Below are 18,429 nucleotides of genomic sequence, written 5' to 3'. Positions count from 1 at the left end.
CTATGGACTTTTTCCATCAAAACCAATGTGTCTAAAAATGTGTTCATGATGAATGAGATTCTGTGTCTTTAATGATGGCCTCCATAGTTCCCAACTATTTCTCACTGTACAGTACTAAGTGGTTATCATAAAATGAGCTTGCATCAGGCTTTCATTGTTGCCTACAAATTGTGAGCTGATTTCTCATATTTGGATTTCACTGCCTGACCTGAAATAGGCTCATTGATTATTGTGATACATCTCTCAGTCATTTTTTTTCACCAGCGAATGTGACTTACACATTAAATGCTAAATAGTTTGTGTAGGATCAGGAGACATCAATACTGAACCTAAGAACAAAACATATGGTCTATCATGAAATATTGATAATCTTCAAAGATGTATAACACTGTGAACTAGCAATTTCCATTGAAACCCATATAATTGAAAATAACCTAATAGTCATAGACATTCATAATTCTAACATTGCTCAAAAATTGTCCAAATTATGGAAAACAGTAATGTGTTTATTGTGATAAAAGAGAGCAAGACTATACTTTCAGGGATCATTTCTATAGTTTATGATAAAAGAGAGCATCACAAATATGCTATTGAAAATTCAGATTTACCTGACACAGCAAAGGATATACTTCTGACATCTACTCTCCAGCTCTTCTGCTACTCTTAAATATAGATCAGAACTCAAACTTAAATGCTTAAGGAAATTGCACTGTTAACATTTCTTTCAGAAGGGTAAATAAAAAAGGATATCAGACAATGAATATGCTTATGAATCCCATGCATAGCAACTGCCTAATTTCACTGATGCTTATAAATAACAGCCCCCACAGGTCACACTTTGGTTTAAAAGACTAATTTTTACAACTTGGTTTAGAGCACATCTTCATTTTATTTAACGTGTGGTATGTACTGTCTCTGCTTTCCAATAACTCAAGTACCCCTGTATACAATGTACTGGTCTCTTAGATCTCCAAACTGATTACATAATTTTCCTATTTAAAATGTCTTTTATTTTCCCTTTGTTACTTGATGCAAACATCATTTTCCAATACCATCTTCTACCTCTGGCCTCACAGCAGGGGCTCACGCTCCGCCCACCCTGAATGTCTCACTGAGCCCTTTCAGTCTCTCAAGATTTTTCATGACCAACATCTATCCTTTAATTCCCCCCACTCCCCCAATTTACATTGTTTACAAATCTTTCCTTTAAAATTTGCTGTTTTTCTTCGGGAACCTGGTTCTACATATATTCATACCACTCCTCACACTGTATTATAGTTTTCAGTGTATTGTGTGTGTTTCTGGTACTTGATTTTAAGAGCACAGAAAAATTTTATTTATGTTTGCCACAAATCCTAAAAATATATAGTACTGAAGAGAGGTTTTCAGTTAATGTTTGTGTTTGCATGTGTGCGTGAGTAAATGAATGAGTAAGCTGGCAGGGTGATAAAATTAAAATTTTCATGTATGTGCATCGAAGCATGGTCAGTGTTTCCTATAATTTTTCATGGAGTGAAAATTGGTTTCAACAAATGTAAAAATATACATAAAAACAACAAATGCTGTGAGAATTTTCAAAGAAAATGTGTCCTCTATTTTCATATTAACTGAGATTATTCTTATGTATCGACCATTGTTTCTTAGCCTTGACTTAAATGCCTTCCATATCTGTGATTCTTTTATAATTTGCTATTTTTTCTGTAGAGTTTTTAACTTGCTTTTGATTCAAACCACAGAACTGTCCTTGATATCTGAATGTTTTAAAGTAATGAGACTGTTTAGCTGTCTGCTTCTGAGATAACTGACTTTTTTGTGATATTCTGTATCTGGGTTTCAATTACGCCTCAAAAGACAAAATGGGAAGGGCACAATAAATTTCCATTTGGTGCATGAGTGTGTGTGTGTGTGTGTGTGTATGTTGAAACAGTATGGGCTATAGCTAATGATTTGAAAATTCAGTGTGGTGTTATAGAACATGTATTATTATTTTTGTCTCCATAAAATCTCTATTTTTCTTTACTTGAATTAGAATATTGCCATTGTTTGTTTTGTGATGATTCTGCTCTATTATTGTAACATCTTTTAATTAACTTGCCATTAGTATTGATTTTAAAGTCTGATGAAATAGCACATTGTCTACTTTCTACAAATAAAGGCAAGGATATGAGTCTAGGGTATAGCACAAAGCTTTCTTTTTTTAGAGTTTCGTACTTTTCTCTTTTAAAATGTTCACATTTTTATCAAAGTATACTTTTCACATAAAAATGTGTTTTATTGCTGAATTACTTTAATACTCCTCAGTGCTTTCCTACTTCTTTGGCATACTACAAAGTTCTAGAACTGTTCTCGGTGTTCACCAGAGTTCAAGTAAGAATTGAAGCTTTGGTGCCAGACCCAGTTTGAAATAACAGTTCTGCCAATTATTTCTATCTTAATTAAGATACTTAGACTTTCTAAGCTGTAGAAAAAATGTAAATAATACTAGAAACTATGTCATAGGTTTGGGAAGATTAAAAAAGATAATGTATGTGAAACAGATTGTGAAATACCCAGCACATAATAAGCATTCAATAAATATCAGTCATTGGGATAATGATGAGGAGGTGGGGGCTGAAAAAAATTAACACTTTTCCTTTCACCTTCTAAATTCATCTAGCTGGGCTAATCCCATGAGTAGAGACAGATTAGTGGGAGAAAATCAAATTTCAATACATGTGCATGGAGAATTCACTTAAGCATAAAAATTCCAGACAGTGAGGAAACATTGGGTATAAATGACATTACTGGACATTAAAAGAGAAAGAGCAAGGACAGGGTATTAGATTTTGGAAGTGAGAATCTGTGATCTACAGGTAGTCGAGGAAGAGAAACAGGCATGGCAGGCAAAGTTTGTGAGGCAACTCAGAGACAGTGGGATGCTGGGTAAACAGTCAATGGGCTTGGAGTCTTCCCGACTAATGTTAGGGTGGAGAGTCTTAAGGTGATTTGTCCAAGGCTCCCTTCCTGAAGTAGGTTTTGCTGTCTGAATCTTTTCAATGTAAGAGATGTTCAAACCTGTAAGAATTTTTGACTTTATTTGAGCCAAACTGATGACAATCACAGGGAAGTAAAACCTCAATGGATTGAGAAAATGCTCCCCAAAGTGGCAGTTTGGCAGCTAATTTTACACATTACAATCAAAAGAGAAGACATAAGTGGGTTATATAAATCCACTGGTGATAGATTAGGAAGGTGGAAGAGAGCACAGCAGAGAAACCTCCGGGGTTGGATAAAAAGACAAAATGATAGCCATACGTTTTTACAGGATAGTTAACAGCCAACAATTAACATGATGATAATAACAATAAGGGGATTTGTGGTCTGTGCTTTGGGGTGGTGGTTGTACCCCAGTGGTTTGGAAAAAGGGAAGTTACCTTGACATTCCAAAGGTATGTTATCATAGATGCAAAAAGATAAGAGACAGGCTCAATTTAAGGTAAAGACTGACTTTTGTCATGGAATATTCTAGACTAGAACAATGGCTTCTGGCTATGACCTGCTTTTAGTTAGACAGTTTTTAATTTGAGTAATCACAAACTTGGAGACCTATGTGATTACTTTAGGTCTTCGAGTGTGTTAGGTCATCACGTAGCCCTCCCCTGAGTTTGCCAGGTGTGGTATGTGGCCCCTTTTGTCCACAATACTTGGGCAGAAAAGGAGGAAATGTAGGAAATATTTTTCTGAGCCTCATTACTTAATAAGCAGCTTAAAATCAATATCCCAGAAAGGCAGCTTCAGGGTGGCAAAACTTTGGTTCCCAATAATGATGCTATTTTTCTACATCCATTTACACTGTAACACCTTGGTAATCCTACTTCTACCTATGTCACTTCACACTCTAATAATTGCTGCTGTTGAAGAAGAAAAATTCAATTGTGCAAATTTGAAAATTGAATTGGTTTTATCGAATGATTCATGAATCAGGCAGCATATCATCTAGTAGAGAAGTGGTCTGAGAAGATACTTAATTTGGAAGGTTTTTACAGGCAGAAACTAGGTGGGACAAGATAGTTATTAACAAAGCAAAAGAAATGATGGCTTCAGGCAAGGTTCCTTTCCCTTAGGGGAGGCCAGGGGTCTCTTTCAGAGGATCACCTTACCTCAGCTTCCTTTGTGGGAGGAGTTAGAGGGGGAGAGGTCAATTGACAGATTACCTCATCGGTGCTAAAATTCCAGACTGACTGATCAAGATTACATTGCTGAAAAAGGTTGAAACTGCAATTAGATCAAGTATTAATTGATCTGAAGTATTAATTGAGGTTTGGTGTCCTGGGCTTTAGCACAAGTGACACAGGTGTGGGCCTGTGGTTTTCTCTTCAACGCTTCCAATAATGATAACCACTCAGCACATTATTTAGTCAGATCTGCAGTGCACTAGGCCAGGCTCTAGTGGATGGAGACACAGCAGTACAAGATTAAAAATCCTAGTCTTTCTGAAGTTCACATTTGAGTTGAGGGGCAATAGATAATACACAAATAAAAAGTGAATTATGTTGTATTGTAGGTGATAATAAGTGCTATGGAGAAAAATAAAGCAGGAATGGAGTACAGATAACTGAGAAGAAATGGTGAAGTTTTAAATAAGGCAGCCAGGAAGCTCCTACTAAGAAGGTGATATTTGAACAAAGGCAAAAAAAGATGACAAAAAAAGAATAACAAAACACTCATGCCAATTTCTTAGGAAAGAGCATTTCAGGTACTGAGCAAATACTAAGTGTGAGATCATAATAAGGCCAGGGGATTATTATGGGGACTATAGGGATCAAGATGTGGCTAGAGATTAATTCCACTATGATATATGTCATTACTAGTATAGGGAAGGGACATGAGAACTCAACAAATAGACCCAAGTGAAGCCTTGTTAGACTCCGAGCTAGCTATGTGCCATCAGATACAAAACTTGGTTAATCAGTCATGAGATAAAATTACTACTATCCACAGCTTGCCCATAACACAAATGTTTACTCATACCATAAAAGGCAAGCAGGCCACAAAATATACCTTGTAAAGGTTACAGTCAAACCCAGTGCTTTTCCTCCACTCTCCATTTCCCCATGCAAGCAATTTTCCACAGAAACTACAACCATATATAAGCTCAACCTCTAGGGATGGTTGGGGTCTTTCCTCCTTCTCTTCTCCATTACTCTGTCTGTGGAGTGGTTTTCTTGCTTGTCCTCTCTGCTCTATAAATCCTGCCTTTCCATTTTACCCCAAGGCTCTCTTTTGAATTCTTTCTTATTGAAGCCAGAAACTGGGCTACAGACCCTACTAGGGAATCGCCCCTCTGGCATCATTACCATACTTCGCTTTTTCTTTACATCAGTGAAGGTTTTGAGCCCTTGATGATCATACCCTTTTCAGTTTAAGATTGCTGGCTGTGTGTGTCTGTTCTCAGTAACGTGGGGACCACACTAGAAGGCACCCTTCTGGATCACTGGATTTCCATACAGATTCTTTTCTGCCCTCGTTGTGTAAAAGCAGACCTATCTCTTCCTGATCAGAGTCAGTACACAGGGAGGATGGTGAACCCTTTGCCAGCCAGTCCCTTGACACAAGAGCTCTAAAGCTCTAACAGCAGCTTGAATTTATAATTCAATAGGTCCCTTGTACTGTCTTCTGACAAAAGTGTGCTTCCTTTGGGTACTGAGATCTCCAGCACTGACAAGCCCACAGTGATGGAGCCAGGAAGTACAAAGAGTCTCCAGTGTGTAATTGGAAAAGGTGATAAGTAGGATAACACCTGTTTCCCAGAAGGATCCTATATCTTTTTTATTGAGGATACAGAACTATAACATGGTTTCTGAATAATGAATACACTATGTCCTCAACAATAACACATTGTCTTTTTAGAACACTTCCGTTAGTACACACTTAGAAGACTGTTGCGGCATTGTTTGAGACTAGCTGCTTCTGGATGGTGTGGTACAAGACTTGACCAGTGGATTCCATGGCCATGGGGCCACCCTCACACTTCCTCTACTGTGAAGTGAGTGCACTGGCAAGATGCTATGCTATGTGGGATTCCATGCCTATGAATTTGGTATTCCATATGCCCTTGAGAGTAGTGGCTCTGCAGGAAGGAAATGTAAACCCAACCTACAATGTGTCCCCTGTGAGGACAAACCACTGACCCTTCTAGGATGGAAGGGGACTGGTGTAGCCAATTTGCCACCATCTGGCTGGTGAATCTTCACAGGAAATAATGCCATATTGGAAGCTCAGTGTTGGTTTCTTTTTTGACAAGTTAGATAATCAGAGGCATTAATTAATGGGTAGATTTGCGTTGAGGAGTTGAGTCCATAATTTTGGTGTCTATATGTGTTTTTCATGTCTGCCCCCCTGGCCACTCTAGTTCAAGTTAAGCTTGATCCAAGATGCATTATCTCCATCTCATGAGAGAGTGCTACCAGTCATGTCTAACTTTATTACTTGGCAGGTCTGAGAGAAGCCAATTCATAAATGAGTAGTTCTGGCAACATGCTCACTGGGAGTTCCATGGGTCAAATATTTCCTTTTTACCAGGTCACAATAACATGCCAAGACTTACTTATCAAAAGGCATAAATTATATCTTAAGTGTATTTCCGGAACCCCAAAGTTTTACATGTGATTCCCCACCAGAGCTTGCATGTTTTCCCATTACTGACAATTGCAAAACCATAAGTTCTACCAGAGCACATGATGCAAGCTGCAGAGCTTACTGCACCAAGGCCTGGACCTACTACAGCGGCATCTCACGCTTTAGGCCCTACTCTGTGCGGGTAGCCTACATTTCACCCAGTATCTGGACCACAGCAAAATTCTTAGCTGTGGAATATGTTGGCCCCAGATCCCAAAGAAGCCTATTGACATTATGCTTCATTCAACCTACAAGGAATTTAAAATGCAGCAATTTATATTTTAATTTGTGGAGAAGCACAGCATATCTTTGACTACTGATCCCTGAAAATTTTATTGCTGTGTATGTGTGCTCTCTGAAACTTCCTAGGTCTTATTTCTTATGCTATGGAACACATGTGTCTTACCATAGCCTCTAGAATACTATCTTTGGCTCCCTGTCCAATCAGCATGATGTCCATCAATGCGATGAAAGAATGAGTTGTTTCATGAGATGTCTAGGTGATACAGGTCTCTTCTACATTATGACTATATTATGACAGAGGATAGGAGCATTAAAATACCTAAGCCAAAAAGGCAAATAAAATTGTCCAATGAGAACAGCAGTGATTCTTACCTTCTTTTCTAATCAGAATGGTAAAATAAACCTTCACCAAATTAACCACGACCAGTCACACATTTGTGGCTTTAATAATCTGCTCCAGCTATGAGACCATGAACAGAATAGCTGCTGCTCTCAGGGATGCTGCTTTGTTAAATCCGAGCTAGCCTATAGCCATTGTCAGTATCCATCCCATTTTTTCAGAGACTAGACTGTGGATTAAATGAAGATATAACATGTGGCACCAACCTTGCCTCTTTAGTCTTTAATGATAGTAGTAATCTCTGCTGTAACTCCTGGAATATGATGTTGGTTTTAATTTACTCTCTTGGCAGGGAGTTGATGATTGGAAGGTAGATGGTGTCAGAGATTTCCCTTTGGCCTTTCCCGATATGATAACTCTTCTTTTATAGGCTAGGGACTCCTACCAACTAGTACACAAATTTCAAATATTCCCACAAGGACTGGGAAAATGACCACTGGGTTGGTCCACTTTGCCCACTGGGCACACTCCGTGTTGGAATTTAGCCAGGATCCCATTCATTTCCTGTTTTCCATAGACACCCATTTTAACAAAAGGACTGTGGTAAAATTATGGCTATTAAATAATAATAACAATAACAATAATAATAATAATAATAAAAGTAAATCAATAAAGTTTTGGTTTTTTCCCCTTTCAACTAGGCTATGGTTACCTGTGTAAATGGTCATATGCAGGTCCCACTTGGAGGGTTATGAAGTTATTCACTAGTCATGGTGTGGCCAGGTCACTCTTCCTAGAGATTCAAACACCTCTTCAATTAGTGGTCTCCAGATCTGAATATGGGCTCAGGCTTAGGAACTTAGCAAGGAATTATAATTTTTATTGTGACTTGGCCTTCTGCTTTTCTATTATTTTTCTGTTTGCTTTTTTTTTTCATCTTTGTTATTTGCTCAAGTCCCCTTGTTTGGCCTTAACAGTAGTTATAGTAATCAATGTATCTTGGCATCTAGCAACTAAGTACTACCTCTAGCATTTATTATTTCGAGGCCTCCATCATCCCATGAATGTTAATGACAGTATTTCACTAATCTCCTCTTCTACCACCTTTCCTGAACTATCCAGGAGATCCACCAAAGAACTTCTTAATGATGGTACTCCTCTCCCCACACACTCCCGAAGGACTTAGTGAATGGTGTGTGCTCTGAACCTCCTCACGACTCATAATTCTCTTCTGGGCCTTTTGTCCTTTCATAATATAGCTATTCCAGCATACCCACTGCTCTTAGACTCTGAATTCCTCTCTCAGTCATCTGCCAGGGTAACGGAGGCATTTCTACTTCACTTAGAGTTGGTTGTGACTTTATTTCCAGGCTTATAACAAGCACCCCAGCAAGAACTTTGCTCCATCTGATGGTGTCTGGGGTAGGGCATTAAATCCTACATCCCAGTAAAATTCCCTCCCTCCTCAAGTGGATGAATTCTTGCTTATTCAATCTTACATTCTGGCACTCTTGACAAAGCAGGTAATATTGTTAGTAATTACAGTGTCATTTTGTGCCAGGGAATACCTATCTCTCATTTATCAACCAGGATGATATTCTCTGCACCTTTGGGAGGGCGGCGAGCCAGTCTCAAATCCACATCTGACTGCCTACTTCAGATCATTCTACTTCCAATATCAGTTCTATTAATCTAGGTTTAGCAAGACATAGACAATAAGATGGCCTTAATTAGGCTATAATTTTATTAGAAAAAAAGCTTATGTGACAAAAAATGGGAGGCAGATGAAGAAACCTGAGGGAGGCAAGCCTGACCCCTTGTAAAGAAAGAAAGGCCAGGTGGAAGCATCCCGTTGTGTCCTGTGATCTTAGAGGGTTCAGCAAAGTCCTCAGGGAGTCCCATGGTATATTTTAGAATCCCCACATGCTCAGTCATTGGCTGGGAGCAGCCAATAAGAAGTTGGTGTGGGTGAAAATGTGGTGGTGGGTTCAAAGTACAGCATAATATACTCTGGCCAATTAAATTCCCCAGAGTTGGAGGTCTGCAAAGTGCATCCTCATGACTGCCACATTAAATGGATAAAATATAACACATTACTTCAGGAAATAGAGGAATGCGTTGCAAACTCAAATAACTATAGGGATGAGGCAGATAATATAAATGAACAAAGCAGGCAGCCTGGCTACTGGAAAGAAAGACCACTCAAATTTGAAGATAACTTGGCCTCAGTGTTAGAAAAACAATAGAGTTTGGTGCTAACTGTGAAGGAATGATTGTTGTGTGGAAAAATTGGAGATTAACATTGCCAGATCTTCTGATTTTTTTGAGAAACTGAAATATTTATAAGACTTATATGATATGAGTTTTAAATACTGAAAAGTAATTTTTAAAAACCTATTGTGCAAGCATAATAGAAGGCATTGATTCCAGCTTAAATACTATAAATGTATGTTCCTCCACTTAACTATCTTAATAGAGGATCCATTCTTCTCAGTCTGCTTTTTGTTTATATACCACAGGGAGAATGCTATAATCCAGATCCCTCATTCTGCACCCTCAAATGTAAGATGAGATAACTCCATTGCTTACCCTTATTTTCCCGTGCCTCTGGTAATTAAATTTTTGGCATTATTGCACAAAGGCAGAGGCTTAAGATAGCCCATAAAGGCTAATTCCACCCCCCTGTGCTATGCCAATGTCATGGTCACTGCCAAGGATGCCTCAACCCTTCTCCTCTGGTTGTCACTGATGCACAATTTGGAGTTTTCTCTGTCCCTTGCCCATATCCTTCCCAGACCTACTGTCCTCACAGTGTACCTGTCACCGTTTCAACTCAAAGTGTTAGTCGCTTTGACACTATTACACTCTTTTCTTCAGACAAAATACTTTCCCTGTGTGTGTACCTGTAACTTGCCAGCTCTCTTCTTATTTTGCAGATTGCAAACTAAGAAAATAAAAATTCCTGGAAATACTTCCCATTGAGATAGATCCTGAGTATCAAACTCTTTCTAAAACTAGAAACTGAGAACTGAGGTTTGCTACATTAGAATGTGTTCTGTTGTTGTTTTTTCAGTGAGAGGGTCCATAGTTTTATCTGAATCTTAAAGGAGTGTTTGACAAAAAATAATAAATGAACATTTTTGTTCTTGCTATTGATGTGAGGGAAAGGTAGTTGGCGAACCATCATTTGCGTGTTTTTCTATGCTCTCTGATTAGCGACATACCTCTCTCAGCCACCACTAATAGGAATTCGGTGAAGCAAATGTGCTCTCCTGCACACCCCTCCACACCCCTACCATCCTCATTCCTCACTTAGAATTAGTACCATTTAGTAAACATATGATTGCATTGTTCTACTTTTCTGTGTTTAAGTGTCCACTGAAATAAAGAGCATTTAGAGAGAATATTAAAGTCTTAACCCTCATTGTGACTATATTTGGAGAGAAAGCTTTTAAGGAGGTAAATTAAGGTTAGGTGAGGTAATAATGGTGGGGTCCTGATTCAATAGTACCAGTGTCTTTATAAGCAGAAGTAACACTAGCTCTTTCTTTGTCCCCAAGTGCAAAGAAAAAGGCCAGGTGAGCACACAGAGATAAGACGACGACTCCAAGCCCAGGAGAGAGTGGCCTCACCAGAAACCAACCCTATCATGCACATTAATCTTGGATTTTCAGCCTTCATAACCATAGGAACAATGCAATCATATGTTTACTAAATGGTACTAATTCTAAGTAAGGAATGAGGATGGTAGGGGTGTGCAGGGGTGTGCAGGAGAGCACATTTGCCTCCCCGAATTCCTATTAGTGGTGGCTGAGAGAGGTATGTCGCTAATCAGAGAGCATAGAAAAACACGCAAATGATGGTTCGCCAACTACCTTTCCCTCTAAATGCTCTTTATTTCAGTGGACACTTAAACACGGAAAAGTAGAACAATGCAATCATATGTTTACTAAATGGTACTAATTCTAAGTAAGGAATGAGGATGGTAGGGGTGTGCAGGGCCTCCCATATGTGGTATTGCTCTATGGCAGCCAGAGCAGACTGATAACGGTTGATGACAGGAAAGAAACTCAGAAATGTAGCATCTGGATTCATGAGTCCATTACACTCTTCACAGCAGATTTCAGAGAGTGGGAGATTTTCAAGGCTTCCACACTGTATTATCTTATTGTTTATTAGGCAGGCAACTCTGGGAGAATTGGAATTATTTTAAGTGAGTTAACTATAAAATTACAATAGAAAGCATTCTCCACTCAACTCTTATTAAGCACCTGAATATTTATGTTAACAGTGCTAAGAAAGAGAGATAATTAATATAGTATCTCAGCCATTGGAGCTTCTAGTACACTGTGGAAAACTTAATTACTATGATATTTCTGCAAGAAAGTATCTTTTGCCTTCAGTTCCAAAAGTTATTTTGTTGAGCTTGCCAAAGCTAAAAAGTTGGATTGTCTTGAATGTCTTTTTATGGTTCATTCATTAGACATTTAGTATGAATAAATGTGAATCTGATGGGTTTTTTTTAAAGATCTTAAAACAAATGCATAAGAAAACAGTTTGCTACTTATTTGGGGTTGACATCCTGAGCCAGAAGATATATTTCTAAATAATTCTGCAAATTTTATTTTGTACCTACAATGTGTTTACTCTAGTACGTGGTGGGGATAAAAGAATGAAAAAGACAGGTATTAGTTCCACTCCTAAAGAGATTATAGATTAACGGCTTCATCGTCAGAGTTTCAGGTAAGGTGTCAAGGTAAGATATTTGTTACACCTTTTGAGGCAGCTTCTGGGGCCTGTGCATCTACCTTAACTCCATTATCATCTGCACAGTCTAGAAGAATAGCATAATGGGAGGAACGACTGCCCAGGGTATGTGTCATTTTACTCAGTTGATACACATAGTGAAGATAAATCTTACCAATGGGGTAAGCAAGGATGAACATTGTCATAATGTGACATATAGCTAGCTGCAAGTACGAACATTAAAGCAAAGCAAAGACACCTAGTTCATGCAATGAATCCAGTTCAAACTAAATTCATGGCCTGCAGAAATGGGACCTGGGTAATTTTTCTAATAGTTTTTCTCTTAAGTTATAAGTTATAGACAATTTTTATCATGTGTTCTAATATGGGAAGATATTTATAAAATAATAATTTCCAGTGATGAAATTTTTTGTTCATCACTTACCAAAGACATTTTAATCTTTTAATTTGTCACTATTATTTTTGCATTTACTAAAATTCTTTTGTTGATGGGCATTGGCGCAGTATATGTGCACACACATTGTTGAGTATAGCCCTGACTCTTCCCTATATCATCTGGTTCCTGTTTTACATTATACATCTACTAGGGTTTCTACTAAAATATTGTTCCATATTAAACTGTTAATCCTCATGAGGAAATGTCTTTTCTTTCCCAAAATAGGTTTAATATAGTCATACAAAGGTTTATTTCCAAGACCTTTAGCAATATCCAATAAATATGTCCAGGTAAGAACATGCATTATTTTTCATGTCATAAAACTCAGGGAGAATATCACCGGGGCAACTTTACAGTGCTCTGTACAATTAAATGCATATAGCACGTTCGTAGCAGTTACCTAGGAACACATTATATTTTTAATTGTTTCCAAGAACCACAGTAAATTTGTAGATGTTGAATTGAGCCAGTAGAAAATTTAGCTTTATGAATACAGTTTACACTAAACTACTTGTACAAAACATGCCCTGAGATGTGTACTTGCTTCTGGGTTAAAAAGAAATAGTCTACCTCATAATTAGTCGTGTTATCTAAAATACTGAAACTTCCCACATCTTTTCTCACATGACTTGGTTGCTAGACGACACAGTTAATGATGTATGATCTAGGAAGGTGTGAGTACTCCCTTAGTACTTCGACAAGACATTTCAGGTAATTATTTCTCCTTATAATTTATCTTCAATTTTGAAGGTGATTTCAGAGGCAAAGGTTTATTAATAAAAATAATTTTTGCAATATCATTTAGCTTTCTGGGTGAGGACATATTTGACCTGATAAGAGTAAAAGCAAAGGAATATGCCACAGTAGGGAGTGCATGACTAGAGTTAGCTGTGCTATTCAAAAGTGTGCTGGTTTTGTCTTTTTTAATAACACAAAAACTGTCCTATACTTTCTTACTGATTGATTTTTTTTGCCATGGCTCTAATATTATTTTATTATTAGTCTGTAAGCAGTACTTCAATTGGTTTATGTTTTGTACAAAGTATCCTAATAACTAGTACCAAGATTGCTGGTGTAAAAAACAATCTGTATATAACCTTAATATAATTAGAGAATTATTTAATTATGCAATTAGAGTTGGGTTTAATTAGAGAGTCATTTAATTATATAATTAGAGCTCTAGTTGGTTTTATTTCATTTGGTCAGGCAGTCATCCACATCTCAAAGATGCAGAAAGCATAAAACATTCCCATGGCCAACATAATATAGCCTGTTTTATATTTAAGATGATAGATGGCAAGTTTTATTTGATCTACATAATTTTTTAAAATGGCAGTTCAACAAACTCAACAGATAAAATAAACTCCAGACACCAAACTCATTTATATTATATCAATAAGCCAGGTTTCTTCTGGGTGGAGTCTCCTGCTCCTTTGAAATAATAATTTAAGGAAGGCTCAAACTTCCAAACGTGATCTTCATGAACCCAAGCCCTCTCTCTGACAGTGTGAAAATTTACTGGAGCTTCTCTCATTTTGCTTCCTCTGCCATTGGCTAATGCTGTTTGTACCTCATGCAACTCAGAAGTGAAACTTAGCCCTATTCACAATGTTTTGGGGAAAATACCCTACAAAACTCATTTGTAATTGAGATTGTTCCATCAAATGCTGATTGGGAAGCATATTAGGATGGGGTGCTGGAGTTGGGAGAGGAGAGGCAGGACGCTGAAGCACCAGAATTAACTAGAATGTAGATCACTGGATACTTCCTGTCGGTATTCCTGCCACCCAACATCTCTGGTTCTTCTGACACTCGTGCTGTGCCGTCTTTGTACACGTGTTACCAATCAGAGATTGGGGCCTGCTGCCCGCTGTCCATAGGCAAATTCCAGAGTCAGAGGTTTGGTGAAAAAGGAAAGGAGTCTTTTATTCAAAAGCTACACAACTTTGGAAGAATGGCAGACTTGTGCCTCAGAGCCCATCCCCTCTAGAACACCCAGAGAAAACCCCCTCCACTCTCTGCCGGACCAGTTCAATGCTGCTCCCAGAGTTCCTTCTCCCATTTAAAAATACCATCCTTTGGGAAACTGCAGGCAGCTGCTGTGTGATCATCCAAGCAGATCCCCAAGGAAGAGAAAAAGCCTGAGTCTCTGCCCTCTCTCCAGTTAAATCTTCTGGCCCATAATTCCATGCTTTCTGGATGCATGCAGCTTCCCAGCCAATCCCACCCATTTTCATGCTAGCCCGGCAGGTCTCACCTCCCCCTGCCACTGTGTTCTGGAAGGGGATAGGAGGGTTTTTTCCTCTGTCAATTACACCCTTCATCCTGTGCAAACTCCATGCAAAGTCTCCTTTTGCCTTGTCTCCAGACTGGGGTAGGGAGATCATGCTGCACTGCTTTGTTTACTGCTTTCTCCAGCAACCTCCTCCTGCGGCCCTTCCCCTGCCCCGCAGGCACTGTGCCGGTGTTACACTGCTGTCATAAGAGAAAGACAAATTTCTACCTTTGTGTTTTACAGAAAAGTTTAGTCACAATTCATTTTATCCTGTTTTTTATTTCCTGATAATGCGGTCCATAGAACTAAACCTCTAAGACTGCAGCTTAGTAGAATAATTATGCAAAGACATTTCTAGGGTAAGTTTTTGTTTTTGCCTTGTTCCATATGCGGACAATAAAGGGGCCACATACTAACCCTGACAAGCTCAAGCGAGGCCTGCATGGTGGCCTTACAAACTCAGAGACCTAAAGTGACCACATAAATTAAAACTTTCTAACTAAAAGCAATTCATGGCTGACAGTCATGTCCCAGGCCAGTATCTTCCTGACAAAGGTCAGTCTTTACCTTAACTGAGTTTGTCTATAGTCATTTTGTATCTAAGATAACATGCCTTTGGAAAGCCTGAGGGATCCCTTTTCGCAGACCTCTCAGGGCACAATCTCCCACCAGAATGCAAGACCATTATAGAATCATCCTTGTTGTTTTACTCCCTCACGTCTCTATGTGCTGTAAATGTTATTTGTTATCTATCTATCCTCTGCCCACCAACGTAAAAGAAGTATTTGTCTCTTGTTTAACTCTTTATCCAATCCACAGATTTCCTCCGCTTTGCTTTCTCCCACCTCCCTAATCTAACACCAATGGATTTCATGTAACCTTCCTTGTGCCTCCCCCTTGATTCTGATGTATGAAAAAGGTACAAAAGTGACATTCTCTGTTGCATTTTATCACTCCATTGAGATTTTGTTTCCTGGTAATTGTCAATTTGGCTCTAAACTCATAAAAATTCTTACTGGTTTGGACATTTTTCTTACATTAACACATATGGCTTTGGGGAATGAAGTGTTATCTAAATGAAGCAAAAATGGTTCACTCATTAATAGCGGAAGGTTTGGTGTTCCCTTGTTAGAAGTGCAGGGGTTTTCTTGAGGTTGGTGATCAACTTAGCTCCTCACAGAGTGATGGCTTCTTCAGTCACCAAGTTCTCCCTATGGTAGAGCTACTTCTGTAAAATCAAAGCAATGTTTTCATAGGGCAATAATTCACAGGCCTCTTCCTCTGGCTCTGAATGACCAGACTTAACATTCATAACTTTCTATGGAAAATAAGTCTTTTTTTGTTCAAGAGTGACACGTATATCAGTGAAAACTTACATTTATTAAGCAATTTATGGCTAGATTTTTAGTATTGTACCCTCATAATAACATTAATTATGTAATGTTTTTTATTCTTATTTTTTATCCTCACCCAAGGACATTGTTTCATTGTTTTTAGAAAGAGAAGAGGGAAAGAGAGAGAGGAGGAGAAAGAGAGAGAGAGACAGCCAGACAGACATTGATATGCGAACCATTGACTGGTTGCCTTCTGTGTGCACCCCGACTGGGAATCAAACCTGTAACCTGGGTATGTGATCTGACTGGAAAATGAACCCATGACCTTTCAGTCTACTGGACATTGCTCCACTGGCCGGGACATTATTCTATAATGTTTTTAAAAATTAGAATATATTTTTGGTACCAATAGCCTGGCCAGATTATGGAGGAAGAAGGAGGAACTGCAGGAGGAGATTGTGAATTGCCCAAGGCAATGGGTGAGATCTCTTTGTCTGGGTAATCAGGCTAGTGCCTTGTGAACACTCCACCTTGGAGTAGCTTGTCCTCCTGGTGACAGATCCCCCACCTCCAGGTAAAATGGTGGGAGGAGGAACCATTGAACTGAGCACATGCAAGGCTACCGAAAATAATTGGATTGGGGAAAAAGCCGTCCTAATTACTTCCAGTACCTGATTGGGGGTGGGACCAGGGGAAGGCAGGCACATGTGCCATAGTCAAGATGGTGGCAGGGGCAGATGCTGTACCAAAGAAACCTGTCAGTCTAGCCTGGAGACAAGAAGGGATGTGTTGGTGGCTGGACCCTCCTGGAGCATGCAGAACTTCAGGCTACGAAAAACACCTGGTCTGGCCCACATGAGAATCTAATGTATCCCAGGGGAAGAAAGGAATGGGTTGGCTTGCCCACCTCACAATTGTGCTGGCTAATGTGCTTGTGGGACTTGTTGGCCCTGGAAGCCTTGCGGCCAATGGCTGTGCTGGCCCCACACATGGTTTCCAAGGAAAGAGCCTGAAGCTGGACAACACCCAGAAGCAAGCTAAGCCACCTAGATGACCACACAACAGCTGCCTGTGGTTCCCCAAAGATGGTATTTTACATAGGAGAAGGAACTCTGTTCGCTGCCTTTGTTTTTTTTTTTTTTTTTTCTGGCTGGGTTTTCCTCTGGGTTTCTGGAGGGAATGGGCTTTTGAGACAAGAGTCTGCATTCTAACAGATTGTGTATCATTGGAATAAAGACCTCTTTCCTTTCTCACCGACCTCTGCCTCTGGAATTTGTATACTGGTGTTTGTCTACTGGTGTCAGTGCGCAGCCGAACCCCCATTTTCATTTGCTAACATGTTGTCAAATCAGGTAATATCTTCCTGTCTTGAATTTTTCCAGAAATGCCCTATTTCCAGAGAAGAGTCATCTTCTGGTTCAGAACATCTGAATGGTTGACTGTTTGCAAGTGCAAAGAACTAAAAAATACTTGTAAAAATTCTATCTTGGCAGGCTAACAGGATCAATGCAGAACTGAAAAGTATTATTTAAAATTAACCCAATTTGGTTGAGATTTTGCTTTCTTTTTCACAATCTATCCACTTTCTCTGAATATACATACTTACACACATACACACACATAGTTTGTTTATAAAAGAGAATATTGAAAATATTTATTTTTAAAATAATATGGATGGACTATACAAAAATATTAGACATATTAACATAGACTTTATATGTTCATGTCTTTATATTTAAGAACTGTTTTATACTGTTGCTTAGCAACAGTCTGGTCATTTAATTCAAAAGCAATTTCTAAATTAAAAAGCCTTTTTTATGTACGGAACAAATTTAGAGAAAGTTATGCATGAAGTGACTATAGTATTAAGTGCTGAAAACTAACATTTTGACTAAATTATTTGTTGCAATCTTTATTTTAGTCTTTTTATATAATGCACAGATAGCAGTGAAATCAATTGTTCTTCACTCTGTTCCATTCCAAGTTAATGCAATAGCCAATTTACATCCTTTACATCCAAAAGGTTAAGTGTTTATGGAGAGCCTAATTTTCTAAGAAAAAGCTGCATGAAAATGTGGTCTTTGTTTTCTGTTTTTGTGTTACTTGAAAAAGAGATTAAGTAGGTATTTAATATTTAAAACACATAAGCATGTATTATACTCATAGCATTCTGCCTGGTGTTGAAGTTTGGTACATATTTTATCTTTCACACTAGTCTCTTTTTAACATCATAACCCTTATTCATCTGTGAGTTCCTATTATCTAATAGTATCTTGTATATAACAGGCACTCCATAAATACGTGTAAAGTTGAATATTTTAATAATAGTAATAACCACAATAACCATGATATTTTTGAGCAGTTACTTATATGTCAT

The 18,429-nt window shown here is 38.5% G+C and overlaps 1 pseudogene; it reads left to right on the top strand.

Annotated features, from left to right (window-relative positions):
* Positions 1–526: 526 nt before the first annotated feature.
* Positions 527–613, top strand: LOC112322170 (small nucleolar RNA U3; annotated as a pseudogene).
* The last annotated feature ends 17,816 nt before the right edge of the window (positions 614–18,429 follow it).

Source organism: Desmodus rotundus, chromosome 3, assembly GCF_022682495.2.
Source record: "Desmodus rotundus isolate HL8 chromosome 3, HLdesRot8A.1, whole genome shotgun sequence".
Taxonomy (NCBI): Eukaryota; Metazoa; Chordata; class Mammalia; order Chiroptera; family Phyllostomidae; genus Desmodus; species Desmodus rotundus.
This window is presented reverse-complemented; position numbering and strand designations above follow the sequence as displayed.